At 37.9% G+C, this 21,976-nt stretch overlaps 1 protein-coding gene across 7 annotated transcripts in view; it reads right to left on the bottom strand.

Moving 5' to 3' along the window:
* The window catches only part of BBS9 (Bardet-Biedl syndrome 9), a 445,438-nt gene that overhangs the window by 38,610 nt on the left and 384,852 nt on the right, over nt 1-21,976 (bottom strand). The window lies entirely within an intron of this gene.

Raw genomic sequence — 21,976 nt, forward strand, 5'->3', positions numbered from 1 at the left:
AATTATTTTATTATAGATCTGAACTTGCCATTTTGACACTATAGATGACACAGCACATCTGGAGTATTGTTTTGACAGTATTTCTGATTTACACATCTAAGACCCATTGCAATTGTCTAGGCCTTACCAATGTAAATCAAAAAATACACTCCATAATAATCATCACACTTTTACTCATGCTCTCCATTGCATCAACAATATGGCATCAAAATGGGCATATTTTTGGTTGTGTAAAAAATATTAAGAATATCTCCTTTCTCATTTCTATGGCTCCTATCACTAAGTTTCTAAGACATAAGGCTTTTTAAGTTTTGTAGGTTAGATGTTTCAAGTTTAGTTTAGGATTCAAGACTGTGTCTTATAATAGGGCACACACTTGATTTAGTGGAAGCCAATTAATTTCATTTGAGGGGAAGATGGTATTCCATCCTGTCTGCAGACGGAAACTTTGGTCAAATGGTACCTTTTCAGAGAAGCAAGAGAAAGGAATATTTCATTTCCTTTTGAGTATTTGTAGTTAATTTTAAGTAGTCCTAAGTAAAAAACAGACATGCACATTTAAAAAGAAATCTCGCCTTAAGGAATCCTCCAAAAGTGATTACTAATAATGTTTGAAATCCTCTATTGAATACTACAGAGAGTTAATATTCAGTCCACCAGCCATGCACACCAATTTATTCCTTTGATTTTCAAGGGTAAATTTAAGGGCCAATTAGATATTCATTGAAATGCCCTGTATGGCACTGCTACATAGAAGACAGGGTATCATTAATATAATCTTCAATTAATAGTAGAAAACATAATACTGTTTATATGCCTACTTTGAATTTGAAGTTACTTTGAAGTTACAGTAATTTCAGTGACATCTCTATTTACAGTCAAGGATTACTCCTAAAGGCTCAGACTATGTAGAATTGTTGAGCGGTCAAATTAATAACACCCATCTTTCTACAAAGCATAGGCAGTTGCTGTCAACATGTCTATGAGGAGTCACTGAATTAATAGTATAGCCATCAACAGAAACTCTTATCATATTTATATTATAAACTTGAGTCACTGTTCTTAGTCTAGAATTTTATACTTTTTTTTTTTTTACTAAGAGATCTTACCATGATATTTTTCGGTTAGAGGATCAAAAATTAAAGCTCTTTTTTCTGCTTCACTTGACCACATCTGTGTTTTCTTCCTGCTCTGCTTCCTCTTCTCTCGTCTTGCTGTTTAATTTAACTTCATCCTCATTCACACCTATCATTATCTCCTTTCTAATTTTTAGAGAGACGTTCCTATTTTTAGGAGGAAGATAGTTGTATTTTTATGTTCCAGCTAATCTTCCTTTTCATATTATTCCCGAGTTCTTATCTCAGATTCCCAAAAAGATCAGTGTTCCATGAGCTGGAAATTTGTAGCTTCTGCCAATGCGAATGGCTGCTTAGCCGTTTCCTCTTCCCTCTATCCCCTGAGCTATCCTGGTAGAGCAGTGAGTAGACCTGGGACCCAGAAACACTGTAGTTGTGGCCACATGAAATGTATGCATGAAGAGGGAAGAAATAAGACAAGAAAAACATTTCACCCCTAGGTATGGAAATCAAGGAGGGAGGGTACTGGACAATGGTAGCAGATCTCTTGAAGAAATGAAGAATTTCATAACTGTAAAGCACTTTACAATGGTGTCCATTGATTCTTTTTCAATGTGTTAAGTGGCTTACTAAGGTTATACAGATTGGTAGACTGAAAAAATAAGTTGTAGGATTAAAATGACAGAACTGAAATGTATGGTCCCTGATACTTGGTGCAATGAGAACAACAAAACTTTTAAAAGGAAGAGTCTCCAAGAAAGGCAAAAGGAGAAAAAGGGCAAAACTCACTCCATTTAGCACTAGAAAGAGCTGCCTGGAGGAAGTCAGACATCTTCAATTACAAATAGGGGAGGGTGGATACTGGTGAGTTATTTTTTATTTCCACTGAAGCCAGGACAAAGGAAATGAGGTTAAATTGCAACAGGAGGGGTTAAAGTTAGACATTAAGGAAAAAAACCTTCCTGATGAGAAGACTGGTGAGATAATGGAATACATAATTGAGAGGGCTGTGTAAGCCTATCCCTGGAGATGCTTAAGAATAAACATCTAAAAAAAAAAAAAAAAGAGAAAGAATAAGCATCTATCTTTCTGGGGTAGTTTTAGATACACAATGGCCTGGAGTATTAGAATGGAAACTTTTAGATTTATCTTCCATCCCTAAAATACTATTGCTTTATTTAATGAGACAGACTGTTCAGTGGTACATGCACTGAAACTACAATGAATAGGGGAGGGGAAGCAGGCAGTAGCACTCTTATTTTGACTTTGCTTGAATAAAAGCAATTCTCAAAGCACCTGAATCAAAGCCTATACCCAGGTGTGGCTAATCTCATAATAGTTACTGAATGAGTCTCATGAGGATTTCCAAAGTTACAGCAAGTTTGGACCATGCTCCTTCATTAAGTAATGGGATTGTAAAAATGTCTTCATTAGAAAGGAAAGCAGTCAAATTGTAATGTGATGAGGAGACTGAAGTACGTCTGGTTATCTTGCTACTACCAAGAATAATCCAGTATGATACCTAGCCCAGTTTGCAGAAAAGCCAGTTGTTCTATAGCATTTCAGGGCCAAGAAAGAGATATACTCCATACAGCAATTCATCTAGCACCAAGAGTCTACCACGTGCAAATTCTGTGCTAACAGCTGGGGGTACCAAGGGCACAAAACACATCCTTTATCCTCAAGGAGCCCACAGCAGGGTTGGGTTAGGGCATACCGATATCTATAATACAATGCAATCCCATAGAGGGTGCAATGGGCAAATGGTGGTAGAGCCATGACTCAGGGAGAGAAGGATATTAGGAGTAGGGGGAGAGGCAGGAATGGTCTCAGACAATTTCTGAGTTGCAAAAGATCACATGAGTCAGTCAGCTGGAACAGGCAAAATGGGAATCCGAGGAAGAGAAGCTGTATGCCTGGGGACAATGGAGACCTGAAGACAAGGAAAAACGCTTCCTTCCGGGAGCTAGTGGGTAGGTCAGAATGGCAGCTGCATAAGTGGCAAGTATGAGTGAAGGGGCTGGAGACACAGAAGCCAGATCATATGGGACTCATGAGTCATGGCAGATAACTGGGAGTTTATTGTGAAGGTAATCAGGACTTCAACTCTGAAGGGACATCATCAGATCATGTGTGTCTACATGGGTTGCATAAGACATGTAAATTCAGCTAGCAGCGTATCGGGCTGAAATTTCTCAGTACCTGGATAGTGGATAGTGGTTGGGTCAGGTAAGCATTCAATTACCAGACTGGTAAGTCTCCCATGCCCAAGCCACAATATTGTTTTTTATTGGGTTAAGCTGCTGTCTAAAGCATCAGTCAGGCAAGCCTGCTGGCTTATTCTGCCTCTATGCCCGACAGCTAGATGATGAAGTCGTAATACTGTGGGCAATTCTTGGCATTTATTTCTTAAAGAAAAAAAAAAAACACACATGGTTCGCTAACTCCATTCTTAAAGAGCAGCATATATCACTTGTACCCTCCTGACACCAAGAATTAAAAAAAGAAAATGTCAACAGTTACAGAGTTCTACTTTATCATCATCAAATATCCTGTGGTTTTAAAGCAATTATTATTGTGCTTTACCCATCAGCTATGCAATGTTTATTCCTGGTCTCCTATGGACACAAAAATGTTTAGGAAATCAACTACGAAGATAAGTGTGGCCACTGGGGACAATTCTCTTGCTGACGATCATTTTCACCAAAAGCAGGGAGCAGTGTTATGAATCATCTGTGACCACTTATGCTCAAGCTGAATACATTAAAATTTAACGGTTTCAACACAAGAAGCCAGTCGTAAGTCTGCACATCAAGGCACTAATGTGTTGGGCCTAACTGTACTTAGATGAAGTAAGTCAGGAATGCATGGCAGCCAACTACATTTTGCTGTAAAATGAAAATTATGAATCTCTAATCACAAGCGAGGATTCTTTTTTTACAATTCATTATTCATGATTTAATTCACTTTAAATTATTCATTTCCTCAAATGTTATTGCTACAGCCTTTTAAACTTTTCTACTCCTCCACTTTCAAGTGATAAATGCCTGACAACTGAGTGGTCTCAGGCCTTTGAATATAATAAAGTACTTTTTCAACATGCTGCTGGGTTCTGCTCAAAACCATTCCAGATTATGAATGCATGTTGGCTAGTCAAGGTTAGGACTGCCACCTTTCATTTGGTCTAAGAGAAAACAGGTTCATAAAAATGTCCTATTTCAAGGATTGTCATTCCTAATAAAACCTAAACTTTGAAGCAAGGCCTCCTCTAAGATCTGGACCCTACCCACTTTACCAATCTCATCTCCTGTCATTCTCCCCAGTCACCTTGGCCTTCTTTCCTACTTGCTTTGAATCCTTTGCATTTCCTATTCTCTCTCTCTGGGATGTCTACCGCTTCCCCTACTCTCAGTCCCTACCCCACCAACGGCATCTTCATACAGATGGTTCCTTCCCATCTTCCCAGTCTCACTGCAGATGACCCCTCTTCAGGAAGCCTTCCTCAATACCTCCTCCTCCCTCTGCTGGTTACTCTTTACCACACTACCCTGCTTATTGCCTTCATATTATTTATTACAGTTTATAATTATCTTTTTTTGTTTGTGTATTGCCTCCCTTCCCCAGTGGCATGGATGTTTTATTAGGGCAGAGCATTCATCTGTTTTGTTCACTGCTATATACCTAGACTCTAGTAATGGTAATAGGCACATAATGAGTACTCGATAAAGATTTATAAAATAAATGAATTTTTAATTCCAAGAGATAATGATTAAAGTATATTTTAACCTGAAATCACCTCTTCAATTAAAGAAGTACAATTTATCCCCAATTCTCCTCACACCTTTCTATGAACAGACTTTATGGGCCATCAAAGCACTCTGCCCAAGCAATCAGCAGAGTCACAAGCCATAACCTAGAACTTGGGACTGTTGATTGTAGAGGGTTGTATCACAGACTCACAGAGACAGGGATACCGAGATCTTAACAGTTAGAGGTAAGGAAAAAGAAACTGAGCTTCAGAGACGCTGAGTGAAACACCATCTGCCTGTCTTTCAGCATCCTGCACTCCATGGAGGATCCCAACCACCCTAGCCAACAGGAGGATCTTTGGAAAGAAGAGAGCCTGGAAGCAGCCTGGAGCACTATCAACTTGGACCAACTCTTTAGAAATGCCACAAATCTGTGTGTAGCTTGGTTTCAGACTGAATCCTCCTCTTGGATAAAGAAAGAAGACAGACAAACTTTGCCCAGGATCACCCCTCATCAGCTGTCATGGTCCACCATCGCTGCCTTCCTGGTTAGATTCTCCTCTGAAAAAAATCATTAAACAGACCATTTTGTGCAAAGGACTTATGCTAAACGCAAAAGGAAAGGAACTAAATAGGTCAAGTTAACAAACAGTAAGTCTGTGAGTTACTGCAATATATTTTCACAATAAAAATCAAAGTCTGACTGGTACCTTTGAGCATTTTATGCTTTCTCAAATTAAGTGATGTTTCTGGCTAGCACACAATGTGTTACTACAATAAGGAAACCTTAGATCCGGATACTAAATATGAATTCATGCTGATGGCCTTTTAAGTAATTCAGAAAGCTATTCAAATGGAAACTGAGTGTATAATTTCTAGACATTCTTGGCAAAGGCAAATGAAAAAAGGTAAAAGATCTTCAGATAAGCAGTCCAATTAAGCACCTTGGGATTACTGAGAGATGATTTTACAAGTATTCAAGACAGGGTTATCATGGTATTTTTTTTTTTGAGTAATAATAAGTTTTTTCATGACACTTCTTTGAAATATTATTATTGGCATTTTTAGGAGACCTGAATCCAGGAAGAAGAAAGGTAACTGGTCTTGTTAGAAAATCCATGCCTGAAATGATAAAGGCTCAGAAAAGGGGGATTAAGTAAATATTTGCTAAATAACTGATGAGCCAGATAAAGACTAGAGAAATATAAAAGATTAAGTTTCAACTCCCAGTCCCACACACAACCCTTTAGATTAGGCTGGTTTTCTTTCAGATAGTCTTGTACTTCTCATGGCGTGTACATCTCATTACTTATTAAAACAAGATTTTTGAATGCCTACTGAAGTCATTCAGATTGCCCTTTTGTACCTTAGGTGGCTAATGTAGCAATATAATTTACAGAGGATACATTATGTAAGACCTTACAACGGTTCTGTGATATTCTCAGATGCCCACCAAGGATTCCAGCAAACTGACACCTCTAATGTCATTTTCCTGGCATCCTGAGATGTGTTTAGTGCCAGGTCTTCAAATGTGAATAGCTCATATGTCATCCCACTATGCCACCTGGCCCCAGACCAGCACACCTTTAAAATAGATTTATTTAGGCTATAAACTTACAGGACAGTGCCTCTGTCTTCAAATATATTACATTTAAAGAGCTGGGAAAATAAAATCCCAATTTTCCAATGCTGAAGTCTCTGAGGCCAATTTGAAGTAGGAAGGGGTTATCAAATTCTATAACAGACATACATTTAGATGATGTTTTGTAATGTATTAAAGAAATAACTCACAAAAAGCAAAATATAAGACTGGCAGAACTCAAGGGTTCACCATCCTTGTGTTTTACTCAAAGTTCAGTTAATAATACTCAACACAGTAAGTAGTAGGGGTTTCACATCTTTAATTTGAATGTAGTTCCAGATAGGGAACAAATTCCACTAGAATGTCAGAGTATATAATTCACTTTATGTCAATAAACTCACTCATTCCTGTTGCCCTGGAAGACATTTGTTATCTAACGAATCTTTGTAGATTATTAATTAACCCATAAGAAATTAGTCTTATTTTAAGAAAATCCCATAGTAACGTTGGGGATTCAAATACGTACTACTACATAACATCATACTTTGCCAAGTGTTGTCAACTGTATAAACAAAAATAGTAATCATGTACTCTCTGCCCACATGGAGTTTGTGTTCTAAATTAGAATGATATACAGTATAGTAGAGGACCAGACAGTATAATAAGAAGTGCCAGTGGGAAGTATTGACAGTAAGTACTGGGCTGAAGCATATGAAACTGCTAACATTATTTAATCTATAGGAGTTAGAATAATTAGCAAAGGATAGAATATTCAGGGAAGGCTTCCTGCAGGAAAAGCAGACATGAGATAAGCACTCAAATTAATTTGGATATAACTGAACTCATGACCTGTCTCCTTTAACCTTCGTCATCTTCCAAAGATGCCTCTTGATGAGTGGAGCACCAGCCAACTAGAACAAGCAATCCAGGAGCCCTCCCCAGTACTTCTCTTTTCCACTCAACCCTTATCTCCAATCAATTAATAAAGTCTGCTGATTTTCTCTCCTGAAAAAGTTCTCATAGCTATCTGCTCCTCTTGATTTCCACTGCTACTTCCCAAGTCTGAGCCTCTATCATCTCTTGCCTCATAGTATGTACCTCATTTTGTAACTGGATATCTGTATGATTATTTCATTAATTGACAAAATAGACTCTGTAATGGAGAGACCATGTCTGTTTTGTTCACCATCAATTTTCCACCACCTGCAATAGTACCTGGAACATAAAGAAGGAATAAGTAAAGAAACTGGCCTAACTGGAGCTAAGGGTTCAGAATAAAGAGGAGTGAAAGAAGTAACGATTAAGCCAGATTATGAAGGGCCTGAACCTAAAACAAGAAACTTGGTACTATTCTGCTAGGAATGGGGTTGATACTGTGTACTTCTAAAGAAATAACAAGATGGGGACAAAGTACTGATTTGTTTGATACAGTGCTTAAACTCTCTATTTCTATAAACTGAAAAAAACATGCTAGCAAGACACATAAAATTTATTTCCATTAATGATAAGGAATAAATATACAAAAGAAGAAATGTTACAAAATATATTAGAACCTTAGGTAAAAGTCTGTCAGCTCCCACCTCTGCCCTCATCTTGCTCCATCTCAGCAGCATGTGACAATGCTGACCTTGGAAATTCTCCCCTCTCTTGGCTTCCATGTGGCTCTTTTCTCACAGTTTTCATCTTACTCATTCCTTGGCTACTTCTCCTCAATTTCCGATGTTGGTTCTTGCCCTTCCTGACCTCGAGATGCTGGAAGGCCTCAAGATTTAGATGAGGCCTCCCTTCTGTTTTCTCTTTCCACACAAGTGAGCCCATCCAGTTTCAAATACCATACAGAGGCTGCCGCCTCCCGACAGTCTCTCTGCAGCCCCGGCTTCTCTCCTGAGATCCAGACCACTCAACATTTACGACTGGGTGCCCACTAGGCCTCACAGGGGGAATAGGTCCAAAACTGAGTCTTTTATTCTGTCCTCCCCATCATCCACATTCACACACACACTGTTCTTCCCCCATATTCCCCATTTCACCAACAACATTACTGTCTACCTTGTTACTAAATCCAACATTCCAGGAGTCATCTCTGCTTCCTCCCTCATCTCACCCCTTACATGCAATCCCCATCACCACGTTCTACGTATTCTTGCCTCTAAAATATGCCATTGCCACAACTCCAGTCATCGTCACCTCGTGCCTACACTTCTACAATAGTCTCTCTAGCTCTCCCCGTTTCCGTTCCAGCTGTTTTCCAAATCCTTCCAGACGCAGTAGCCATAGTAATTCTTAAAAACATAGATCTGATCATATAATTTCCCTGCTTAAAACCATTTGATGGCTTCCCACTACTCATAGGATAACATCTAAATTCCTTACCATAAATGTAAGGAATACTACATGATGTGGCTCTCCCTGCCACACTTCCTCATTAAGATCAAGCCATCAAGTATCTTTTGAATACACCAAGCCCTTTATCACCTACAGCCCTTTAAATTCTTTTTTCTCCAGCTTTATTAAGGTATAATTAAATAAAGTTGTAAGAGATTTAAACTGTACATGTGATGATTTGATATATAATATGTTGTGAAATTATTCTCCTCAATGAGTTAATTAACACATTCATCAGCTCACATATTTACGTGTGTGTGTGTGTGTGTGAACATTTAAGTTCCACTCTCTTAGCAAATCCAGGCCTTTGAATCCTATTTGTTCAGCCTGGAATGCCCTTCCCCTAGTTCTTTCACATCACCGAAGCCTTCCCCAATCACCCTGTCTAAAGAAGCCCCCACTGGCAACTCTCAACTTCCTATCTGTTTCCCCGCCCATAATACAACCTGCAACTCTTCTGTTTATTATCTGGCTCCTCCACCAGAATGTAAGCTCTCATGAGGGTGGAAATGGTGTCTCTCTTCTTAATCAGTATATTCCAATGCCCAGTATAGTGCCTGGAACATGATGGTATTTTTTTTTAATTTTTGTTAAATGAACAAAAAATAGTCCTATTTCATGAAGAAAACTCCTTTCCCCCTTTCAGAAATTTTACATGTGCAAATTTTACTTCTAATATTGTTCCCTATACCAAAGATGAATTGTTTACAGATATTGCTATTAGCTTCATCTCAAATTTATATTTAAGAGACCACAATATAATTGGTATAATTTATAAGTCTGGAGGAGAAGAAAAAGAAGATAGTCAATGTAATGTAACAGAGTGAAAACTGAGCAAAGTTTAGAAATGAGAAAGCAACACCAGAAAATAAAAGGCAAATGGTTCAAGTGAGATGAATATGGGGCTACAAGGTCCCTGAGGAAACAAGAATACAGGAGAGGAGGCAATTCAATCATTAACTGTCTTTGGGATACTTATTACATGGCAGGCGCTGAGCTGAGCAGTATACGGTAGTGAATAACACAGACATTGTTTCTCTCCTCATGAAACTTATAGTATAGTGGGGAAAATATTAAATAAACCCATAATGAACATATAATTTTGAACTATGCTTTATGCTCTGAAGAAACAGTCCAAGAGGCCATGTGTGAGAATAACAAGGGTCATAGAAAAACTCTTACAGGAAAGTGACCTATAAGTTGAGACCTGAGGATGGATATAAATTAGCTGGTGAGTGAGTATCTGTGGCAGGTAAAAGTTTGGGGGTAAATAGAGGACAGTATTCAAGACAAAGGGACCAGCATATGCAAAGATCAGAGACAAGGAAAAGTTTGATGAGTGGAACTGAAAGGAGACTTGTGTGGCTAAAGCAGAGAGAGCAAGAGGAATTGTGGGGAATTGCTGGTAGAGGACTGGATGGAGAGAAAGGAAGCAGAGTCCTGTAGGCCAAAGTAAGATGTCTGAGTTTAATCCTAAAATCAAGTGTGTCTTCTTCTGAGAAAGAACAGAAAGACAAACAATGAATAAAATTTCTTTTGAAAGAAAAAAGAAATTCTGAAATAAACTGATGGGAAGCAGAGTTTGCTTTGACAGTCTTGATCTTCATGGTATAGCAGGAGGATGTCTTCTGCTCAGTTTGGAGAAGAGGTGGGATCTTGAGTAAAATGACAAGGATTAATTTCTGTTGAAAATAAGGTGGGAAATCAATCAAAAACATGTAAATAGCATTCTAATTAGCAGGGGGAGGGTCCAGGTGAAGTCACACAGCATGAAAGAAGATAGAAGCAGTTGGGTCAGTTTTATGATTAATATTAGCAACTATTTCCGGTCCCAAAGCAGATCCAAGGAAAGCCAAAGATTTACTCAGGCTGGAAACTGATAAGGAAACTAGGTTAGAAATCCATGGGGTTCCACAAGGCAGAGCAAAAAGGGAATGGAGGAGCAGACGGAGGTGGAGTGGGGGTGATGGAAGGCGGGGGTACAGAGGAAAAGAGAACTGAGTGATGTGAAATCAGAAAAGGGAGGAGATAATGTTCAGGTAAATGGTTCAATTCAAATCAGTCTCACAAGGATATGCTGAGCACCTTCTGTGTAGATTCTAGAGTATGGAAATGAATGACAGTCTCTGCCCTCAGAGATGTCATAGTTTAGAAAGCTGATGTCAACAGAGAGTAGACAATAATGACTGATGATCTAACACAAAAATAAGAATAAACTCAAAGATATGACGAAAATAATATGAAAATTGTTTTTATGGTACAAAGTGTTTTAATGATCACTACAGATATTTTATCAAATTTATTAGGAAAATTTCTCAAGAATTACTTTGATCTAAAAAAGAATATATATATATAAAAATGAATCACTGTGCTGTACACCTGAAACTAACAGAACATTGTATATCAACCATATTTCAATAAAATTTTATTTTAAAAAGAATTTGGCTTCTTTTTCTGGAAATTGAAACACATTCTTTCATCAGAAAACTCTGAAAATTATAGTGCCCGAATAACTGTAATAGTAATAAACTAAACTAAATTATATAACCAAACAGAATTATTTTAACTAGTCACATAAAGAATCTGTCTCAAATAATAAAATATACCATCCTTCCATTTCACTAAATGAAGGAAAAGAGAAAGAAGCTTTAGTCATAAGAAAGACACAGGCACAAATGGTTTATAGCTGGCACTCTTTCCCCTTACTCTGACTTATTTTGCTGCTTGGCATTTTCATTGTCTAAAATTTGGTTTTCTATATATTGACTGCCTGATGCCAGAATGTTAGCTCCACGAGGGCAGGAATTGTTTGTCCAGTTTATCACTGTGCCTCTAGTACCTAGAACAGTGCCTGAAGCATAATAAGTACTCAACAACAATTTCACTTTGGGGTCTCAATCTTGGCTTGTTATATGATGTGTTTTCTAACGGAAATGATGGATGAAGTACATAATTTATAAATTTATAAAGTGTATAAATTATCAATGATTTTCCATGAGTTAACATGTTAAGTTTTAAAAATTATAGCACTCATGTTTTATCTAATTTTGAAAGGAGAGATTATTTTTTTAATCTCTTAAAAAAATAAAAACAGGGCTTCCCTGGTGAGTAGTTAAGATTCCACCTGCCAGTGCAGGGGACATGGGTTCAAGCCCCGGTCTGGGAAGATCCCACATGCTGCAGAGCAACTAAGCCCGTGCACCACAACTACTGAGCCTGCGCTCTAGAGCCCATGAGCTACAACCATTGAGCCCGGGAGCCACAACTCCTGAGCCCACGTGCCACAACTACTGAAGCCTGCGCACCTAGAGCCCATGCTCTGCAACAAGAGAAGCCACCGCAATGAGAAGCCCACGTACCGCAACAAAGAGTAGCCCCCGCTTGCCACAACTAGAGAAAGCCTGTGCACAGCAGCGAAGACCCAACGCAGCCAAAAATAAATAAATAAAATAATTAATTTATGAAAATAATAAATAAATAATAAAAACAGATAACAACATCAGGTAACTTATCTGCATAAGTATACTGACTAAATGTCCCAGTGACAAAGTGTGCTGCATCCAACTTTATTTTTTCATTGAAACCCACCAGACTTCACACCAGAACCCTTGGTATCTGCCTTGGCACTTGCTTATAACTAGAATACTAGTAAGCTGGAGCCCTGTACCCCTCGCCACACTATTCACTAGTACAATGTATTTGCTTCTCGTTTTATGCTTACAGTCACTTCCAAGCCTACTTTTTAACAAAAAAAATAAAAGCCAAAAATATCTTAGAACAACCAATATGCAAATACCTGTACCAAATAAAAATCATCCTATCGGTATTAGCATAAATCACAGCTCCTGAAGCTAGAGAGTGACATCACTTTATTTTTCAGTAACATTTTCCATATGGCATGGAGTATGGCTCAGAAAGTAGACGTGAAAGAAATACAAAAATTCTAACTAACCAAAATGTTTACTTTTAAATAAAAAATTAAACATTTTAAAAACAAAAAGCTACATTTTAAAAAACATACAGAGTTGAGACATATTGTACAGAGGAGTACAACTAAAGGTGCTTTACTTTTCAGAATCAGATTATATGCTCCGAGAACCACCAGCTATAAAAGTTTTTCATTTTAATTTTAAATTGTTTAAGAAATAACCACATTACACATAAATCAGAAGGGGCTAATTATTCCAACAATTTATTTGAATAAACACACTAAAAAAATTTTTTTTTAAGTTTAGTAGGAAAAGTTTTTTTTAAAGGCCAGCAGCTCAGACCTGACTTCATTCAGCAGTTCAAACTGCAAGAACATCACCTTTCCCCTGTGGGTGTCTGTGCAGTGTCAGAAGCAGAATGCCATTCTGAGGTTAGGCCAGGTATTTTGACCAAAATTAAAAATGACTAAGCCACAGGAGTAGGCCAAATCACTGGGTCTGCCCCATCTATCTGTGGATTTTCTCATTATGCATATATTTTAAGTGAAAATAAAGTGATATAAAATAAGTTTTAGTGACCTTCTCAGATGAGTAACTGGTTGGTGAGTTGCTTTTAAGCACTTGAAATACTTTATCCAGGCACCCTAAAGTCTAAAGGAAAATGAAAAACAATAAATACAACTTTAATAATATTCCTGAACTTACACTGAAAGCAGAGAATTTATTGTTGAAGATTGAATTCCTCAGAGAGACAGCAGGTATTGGGAGTAAAAGTTGAAGGGAAGAAAACAGGGTGTGTATTTACTACAATTTTGAGGTGAACCAGTAAAACCTTACTATTGAAGGCAGACCCACTGAGATAGCAGAAGTTCGGGCAGGGGTAGAAGTTGAGGGGAAGAAAACTAGAAAAAAAATTTACAAATTGAATTTGTAGAAATCCCTTCAAACCAACAGCGGCTGGAATAAATACAAACTTTTTCATCCTCCCATTTGAAGATAAAACAGTCCCAAATGTCTATCGAATATGTGAGAAAAGTTATTTTTGATATCATACAAAGCCTCAGACATAAATATTTTCCTCATGGATGCTCCAGTGTTACAAAGATACTCTTTCTTTTGGTCAACCTATGTAATTTTTAAGGATATTGAAAATTACACAGAGTTAGGGTTTCTATTGTAATATTTCATATGAGAATAGTCCAAAGAAAAGACAGCTCACATTTACAGCTGGATGAGGGTTAAAATGTTCATTTTATATATTTGTTCATATGACACAACTAAAGAAACAGAAATAGTGATGCACTTTAAAAGTTATTTAATTCATCCCCCCTACTTTCAGGCAGGGTTTTTCCCAAATTATCTTTAGACTGTTGACTATCTGTATTAGTTTAAACATCTGTAGAGAAGGAAATTCCTCAAACTCCCCTGGTATTCTATTCCTGTATTAACAGCCCTACTTCCAAGAAACTGGGCTTTGGTCATCACATTCTAATTAGTTACCAGCCAGCTTGTCTAGCAACAAGTATTTGCTAAGTACACAAAGGGAGAATGTTATTCTATTAGGTCTTTGATGATAGGCCTTCCCGGATAGTTACTCCTAATTGCTTCTCCTCTCAAATACAACTCTAATCCTGGATTCAAATATTCTTCCACTAACCTTTATTCATCCCAGTATGGACTCCCTATTACAATGGATAATTATGACCATCCTATTAAAAACTGAATGCTTTCTTTACTTATAACAATATAGTTTGATTTTCAAAACAATTTTGAAACAGTGTGTTATTTCAAAACAAGGTGGTGCTACCTCAATATTTCAAGTGAGGAAACTATGGCTCCAGAAGAATAAGTAGCTGCACAATTGCTAAATGGTTGAGCTTGCCCCTCCCACAGCAGCTACGGCAAGTCAACCTTAATTTACCACCTCACCATTCACCCCTTCTGGCTCACAGATTATTATAAAACTCTATTTCTCCAAAGCTCATGTGGCTGGACTTCATTAAACTTTCTTTTCTTTAAATCTCCCTATACTTCCAAGTTATATCTGGGTTCTCATTTTTTTCTCTTCTCAAATACTAACTCTTTTCAGTTTACCTGTATTCTAGATTATTCCTCTGCCTCCTCAAACGTTCCCATTTAACATGAATGTTGGATTTTAGCACTCTCATCTTGCCACCATCCCCTGACCTTCAAACATCTTGAAATATCTTTTCTAAAGAGAAGAAAAAGAAAAGAAATAAAAACCTTGATCATAGCCTATTTACTTCTTTTTCTATCTGCTTTCCTATACTGTTCCGTCCAGTTACAGAAGGATCTTCCTTGACCTTCTTCTGTCCTTTATAGTACTGACACAACCTCTTCTGGGAATTCCTTGAAATTCACTTCCTCCCTGTAGAATCCACCTCTTGTCTGGCTCTGCAGATAAGTCCCAAATCCAGTGTTCCCCAGCTTCTGCCTTCACTACCAAAGGGTTCATCCAATTGCAAAGTTGCAATGATGACCTCTAAGCTGAGGATACTAAAATCTACTTTCAAGCTTTAATCTTTCCCTTCAACTCAAATCCCTCAGATCCAGCTATTGATATATCTCTTTTCTTGGATGCATCTTAATCATCTCAAGCTCACTGTATTTGAAATGAAGCACATTATTCATAACAAAATTACAAACTTAATCATTTCCATCAATGGCAACTAAAGAACTTGATGAACTATCTATATTCATCCCTATTAGTCATACTTCTCTCTATCCTGCATACCACCATCAGATTAGTATTTCTAAAACACTGGGGGTTATTTTTGTTTTGTTTTGTTTTTTAAACCATTTTTTAAATTGAACAAAACACTGTTTTTCCATAAATCACTTATAGCTTAAGAATCTTTAATAGCTTCCATCACCATTTGCATCATGCTCAATCTCTTTTATCCAGCTTTTCAAGTTCCTATATCAAAAGATGCTTACTGGGCTTCCCTGGTGGCACAGTGGTTGAGAGTCCGCCTGCTGATTCAGGGGACAAGGGTTCGTGCCCCAGTTCAGGAAGATCCCACATGCCACGGGGTGGCTAGGCCCCGTAAGCCATGGACGCTGAGCCTGCGCGTCTGGACCGTGTGCCCCGCGACGGGAGAGGCTACAACAGTGAGGGGCCCGCGTACCACAAAAAAAAAAAAAAAAAAAAGGATGCTTACTGATCTACCAAACTGAATTTCTAATCTGAAACTTAACCAGTTTACTTACAGACCCATATCTCCTTGCTTAGATCACCAACTCTATCTATAATATCTGCCACTATCCTTTCTAAAAGTCTAAAATTCACACCTACTTCAAGACTTAGCCTCTTTCGAAACAGCTCCACTGATTCATTCTGAAATATAAGGTAGACCAATGGCAGTTTCCTATTTTTGATACTATACTACAGTCTGTGAAATATCACCATTACGGAAAGCTGGAGGAAGGGTACATGGGATTCTATGTAGTATTTTTGCATCTTCCTGTGAGTCTGTAATTATTTTAAAATAAGAAGTTTAAAAAAGATATGATGGGCATCAACTATATATATACCAGGCATAAGTAGGATGCTGTGTTCACAAAAAAGAATACAATATATCAATATATTGAGTCTTTCATGCACTTACTTTCTATCTGGAGGTATTATGGACTGACTTATGTCCTCCCCAAAATTCACAGGTTGAAGCCCTAACCCCCAGAGAAGCAGAGAAGTAACATACCCATATCCCTGTTTTTCCAAAGAAACTCATATTCACGGAAAAGTATAAATTCATTATGGATGTATACAGATTTAGCTACAAGAAAGGAAAATCCATACCATTAGCCATCACTATGCACTTCCCCATGCCAACCTTACCCCCAGGCCTAGGCAACCACTAATATACTTTCTATCTCTATGAATTTGCCTATTCTGAACATTTTATATGAATGGAATCATAATATATGGTCTTTTGGACTGGCTTCTGTTACTCGGCATAATGTTTTCAAGGTTCATCCATGTTGTAGTTCTTTTTATTGCTAAAGAATATTCCACTGTATGGATATACTATATTTATTTATCCATTCATCATTTGAGGAATATTTGGATTGTTTCCACTTTTTGATTATAATGTTTCTATGAACATTCATAAGTTGTTTGTTTTTGATGGTAGTACTAAAAATAAAAGAGGATTTTTAATACAAGAAGACTATTGGTACGTCATTTTAGTAGTCTGAATAGGAGATAAGAGCATTAGTAATGTAATGGCAATGTGGACAGTGAAAAGAGATATATTTGGGAGGTGCTACCATCAGGTTTTGGTAACTGACTGAACATGGAGAGGAAAGGAAACAGACTCAAGATTGTTTCTGAGGACGCTGGCCTGGGCATTGGGTAATATCATCGACTGAGATCAGGCACACCGTAGGAGATGAGTTTCATTCAGGCATGTGGAATTGGAGAGGACTGTGGGGTATTAATGGAGACATGTGAAACCTGGAAGACGCCAGACAGAAAGGTACAAATTTAGAGGCACATGGAATTCAGGTGGTAGTTGGATCAGATCGTCCAGGAGAGCATAAAGATGGAACACCAATAGTCAAGAGACAAAAAGGAACAAGAAGGCATAAAGCAGACTGGAAAAGATAAGCCTGCGGGGGCCAGGAACAGTTTCCAACAGTAAAAGAGAAGCCAAGGAATGAAAACGTTTTAAGAAGGAAATGGTCTTACTGAAAAAGGCTGCAGAGCAGTCAAGGGGGTTGTAGGCAAAGTGTTCACCCAATTTAGCAATTATGTAGCCACTTGGGAAAAGGTTAAAAAAGTGCTCAGAGATCAATATCTTGCATGATTTGGCCTACTTTTGGAGAGGAGAGGCAGAGGTAGGAAGGAGGCACAATCCATAAACTAGCTGCACAAAGTCCTGCAAAGTACTTGGGTCTCTTTATCAGAACTGAAATACAAACAAGCCCCATAAATACAGGTCATTGCCCTTGAATAACATAAAAGTCATTAATTTCCTGATTTATGACACCAGTCCTTGTTTTTTCCTTACCACCATTTCTGATACAACTATAGTCATTTTATTGTTGGCATTTTCTATCACAGTCTCTTTTTACAAAAGTTATATTCGTTATTTGTACGAAAATGTACACATTATATGGAAGAGAACTAGCAGGAGGACACTCAGACACCACCTATAACTGTGGCACCCAGTATAATTATCATTAACATACACCTCGGTTTATATGCGTCTGGACCAGATTTTGAGACGTGTATCACTGAAGCTCTGTCTTTTGCTTTCTGCCTTTATTGACTTACTTAGAAAGACTTATCCTGCACCTCCATGTCTATGTATCTACCTCTATTTCATTGTGTTTTTGTGTTTCCTTTTTTTTTTTTTACATTTACATCTCTTATCCATCTGAAATGTATCGTGGCACACAGAATGGGCTAGGGAATCTATTTTTTCTCCAAATGGTTGGCCTGTTCCCAGAAACATTTTTCAATTAATTCACCTTGTCCACTCTCCATTGCTTTGAAATGTCACATTACACATGAGATCAGAATTCAGGCTAGCACCTTCTAAATTCTTACATACATAATTTTGGGGAGGGGGGATTCTCCTACTTATAGATGTTCTAATTATCCCAATTGTAATCATAAAAAAGCAAAAGCATAATACAAAGATATTCACTCAAAAACGAATTGGCCACTTATAAAATTAGTCTCTACTCCAGTATCTTTCCACATTTAACACTAGAGGAATCCCCATCTGCTATCAACTTTTTGTATTGGTTCATCTCTCACCAACTGTTGGAAACTGTTGCAAATACAGCATAAATGGGCTGCAGAGGGAAATTACAAACCTTGCAAATGATGCAAGATGCAATGCAGTTAAAGTGTTATTAGAGAACCGCTTGTATCACATGCAAGGACAGTACCCGGAGAAAATCTGGCAATTGAGGACAGGAATAGAGATGCAGATGTAGAGAATGGACTTGAGGACACGGGGAGGGGGAAGGGTAAGCTGGGATGAAGTGAGAGAGTGGCATGGACATATATACACTACCAAATGTAAAACAGATAGCTAGTGGGAAGCAGCCACATAGCACAGGGAGATCATCTCCTTGCTTTGTGACCACCTAGAGAGGTGGGATAGGGAGGGTGGGAGGGAGACGCAAGAGGGAGGAGATATGGGGATATATGTGTATGTATGGCTGATTCACTTTGTTATAAAGCAGAAACTAACAAACCATTGTAGAGCAATTATACTCCAATAAAGATGTTAAAAAAAAAAAAAAAGAAAATCTGGCAATTGGTCCAGTTAACAATGAAGAGAAGAAAATTGGCTAGAATGATGACATGATAGATGTTTCTGAAGAAAATGGTTTGCAGATCAAAGAAAGATCCCTAGGAAAATGGATAATGCCTTGGAATATTTTTTCCTAAAAATTACCTTCTTTGTGAAGGTGCTAGTTAGGCCAAATTTGAGTGTCCATCATCATACCAGAAACAAAGCAAAAACAAAAACCTCACGCAATTTCTTCATTGCTGTCTCTAAGAATTGGCACAAAATTGCAGGCATAACATAAATTCTGGCAAATATATGATAAACTTACTGTTGATTTTAACTTTACTCTTTTTCAAACAAATCTTTTGTTTTCCTAATGAAAACAATGAAATGTTGGTTCCAGTTTCAGGTAGTCTTCTTCTGATACCAATTAGTCTCGAACCTTCCATACTTTAATCACTAGCAATTTAAGGTAAACCTCAGCCTCAAGCACCTGCAGGGTTGCAGCAAGTAACAAACAGGTATGAGAAAGCCAGCTAGGCAACTAAAGGCATTCACATTCAGATTTTTTTTTAAAACACTACCCTGGTGGCCCTCTGTAACTCTTGTTCTAAGGGTAGAATACATACCACTGAGATTAGAAAAAAGACATTTAATGAAAATGCAATATTCCCCAGCTGAAAGATGTGAATACAGAGGTACAGATAAGAAAAATACAAGTTTGATGGTTCTGTAATAAAAAGAATACCCAATAAAGATTAGGCTAAATCCTGATAGAGAAGCTGAAGGTTGATAAAGGCAAGCAGGAGAAATGTGAGGCAAAGAAGTCCATAAGGTAATTCCCAGTGGGAAAGATTTTCAAATTCTGGACGCCAGGGAGGATGTTGTCATCATGGCCTTTACTGGAGCAAAGAAAGGGCACATCCAAGGTGCTGGGTTCATAAAGTCATGAGGCTAGAGAAGACCAAGAGTTTTTTATTCTGAGATTCATCTGTAATTTAATAGGGAACATGGTAAAATTACACACATCCCTGCCTTTTAAGTCACTTCATCTTCACTTGTCACTTCATCTTCCTAGCGCCTTCGTTACCTCAGCTGTTAAGAGAGGGAAGTAAACCAGATGATTTCTGAGTTCCTGCCCAGCTATTAAAAAAAGATCATGTCTGTGAAAAATGCTTGTATGCTTATGTGTTCAGTAATCTACTCCTTTCTAATATGCCACTTTACCTTCACATATTCTGAAACTATAGCTAAACATCAGAAATTTCACAACCACTGGTTTGAAGCAGAAATAACTCAGAAATAATCTCTGTAATAATGGTACCATGTCACCTACTGAGATAATAAAAATTAAGCACAAAGCAAATACAGGGTAAATCCTTATTATATTCCTCATAGCAAAGAAAAGAGACTGTGTGAAATTTCTGCCCTTTTCCTCCCACAATTCTAGGCCAATTTAAGTGAAAACAAGGCCAGATCAAGAATAGCTCACACAGGAGGAGGCTCTGGCTAGAAATATATTTGTACCGTGTGGTCTGTGTGGTCTAGAGGGAAGCACAGTGCACTACAAGATTTGGATTCTAGACCTAACCCTTCTGGTAACCATGTAACTCTGGGAAAGATATTTAGCTTTCCTTAACTCAATTTCTATTTGTAAAACAGCAATAATTCTACATGTTTCTTCTACCTCAGAAACGTGTTAAGTACAGAAATAAGTATGTGAAAAATCTGAGCTCTATGGAGGAAAGGTATTATAGGCAATAATGGAGCATGGTAATGACGAAGAGCACTGATTTAACAAATTTTAAGAACTTGCTATCATGACTGGATATGGCAGGTGGGAGGGAGAGTCACTCAACTAAAGTCAAAAAGTGGGTCATCATTAAGTAAAAGCAAGCAATTATGACCGCGACAAATACGCACAGCCTCAATCTCTCCAACGGGATGAACTCGGCTAGACTAGTCTGACAGGCACACACCTGGCTTCCAGATTCCTGGTTTGTGAACAAACACATTTTCCATCTTCCTTCATTTCTCCCTCCCTTCCTTCTCTTCCTCCTTTCCTCTGCCTCTTCCTTCCAAATATTCAGAAATTTTACATCAAGGGTTTCAAAGGACACAGCCCTGAAGTTGCTTCCAAATCTAGTTATTTAAACAAATGTCTAAAGTTCTATAATCAATAAATGTGACTAAAGAAGCATCGTTTCTCTCCAGGTGTCCAGGTGTTTGCTCACAGCAATGCCACCGGACTCCCAGTGGCTGTTTCCAAAGAGGCTCCAACAAGGACGTGGGGAAGACAAGGCAGGGCTACCAAGGCCTGCACTGACAAACACACCAGCCAATCAGGGGGTCAGTCCATCTCTTTTTAAGCTTTCCCTTTTATGTATTTGGCCTTCTCCCTCAAGCCTCCTTTGTTTCTCCAATTGGCAAGAAAGGAGGGAGAGCCATATACTGATTGCTGATTATAGTGAATATTTTTCATTTAGTATCTCATTAAGCCTACATATTTATTTCTTAGGAAAATCATCCTAACAGTGGACAGAGATGGATGAATCGAGGCCCAAGGACCAGTTAGGAGGATGTTAACAAGGGCAAGATGAAGACGACCTAAATTAAGACAAACTATTAGAACTGTTTCTAAGTAGGAAGGCAATTCTATTCTGAGATGCCACATTAGAAATATTACTTTGGAATGAAAGTTAGGTTCTGCCTGTGTATGATTAAGGCAAAAAAATTTTCAAACCATAGAGTACAGAATCCCATGGTCCCAAGCCAGCCGTTCTCTCCACCCCAAATTTATAAGGTGAATTATGCATACATCTGTACAATGGTAATAATTATAGTTTGAATTTTTTGAGTATATCTCTGTTCCAAGAATTGTGCTAGGTGCTTTACAAACATATAATGCCCTAGCAACAAGGAAGGCATTATTATACCCACTTTGAAAGGAGAAACTAGACTCTGGAAAGTTAAGAAACATATC

The sequence above is a fragment of the Globicephala melas genome, chromosome 9 (genome assembly GCF_963455315.2).
Source record: "Globicephala melas chromosome 9, mGloMel1.2, whole genome shotgun sequence".
NCBI classification, from domain to species: Eukaryota; Metazoa; Chordata; class Mammalia; order Artiodactyla; family Delphinidae; genus Globicephala; species Globicephala melas.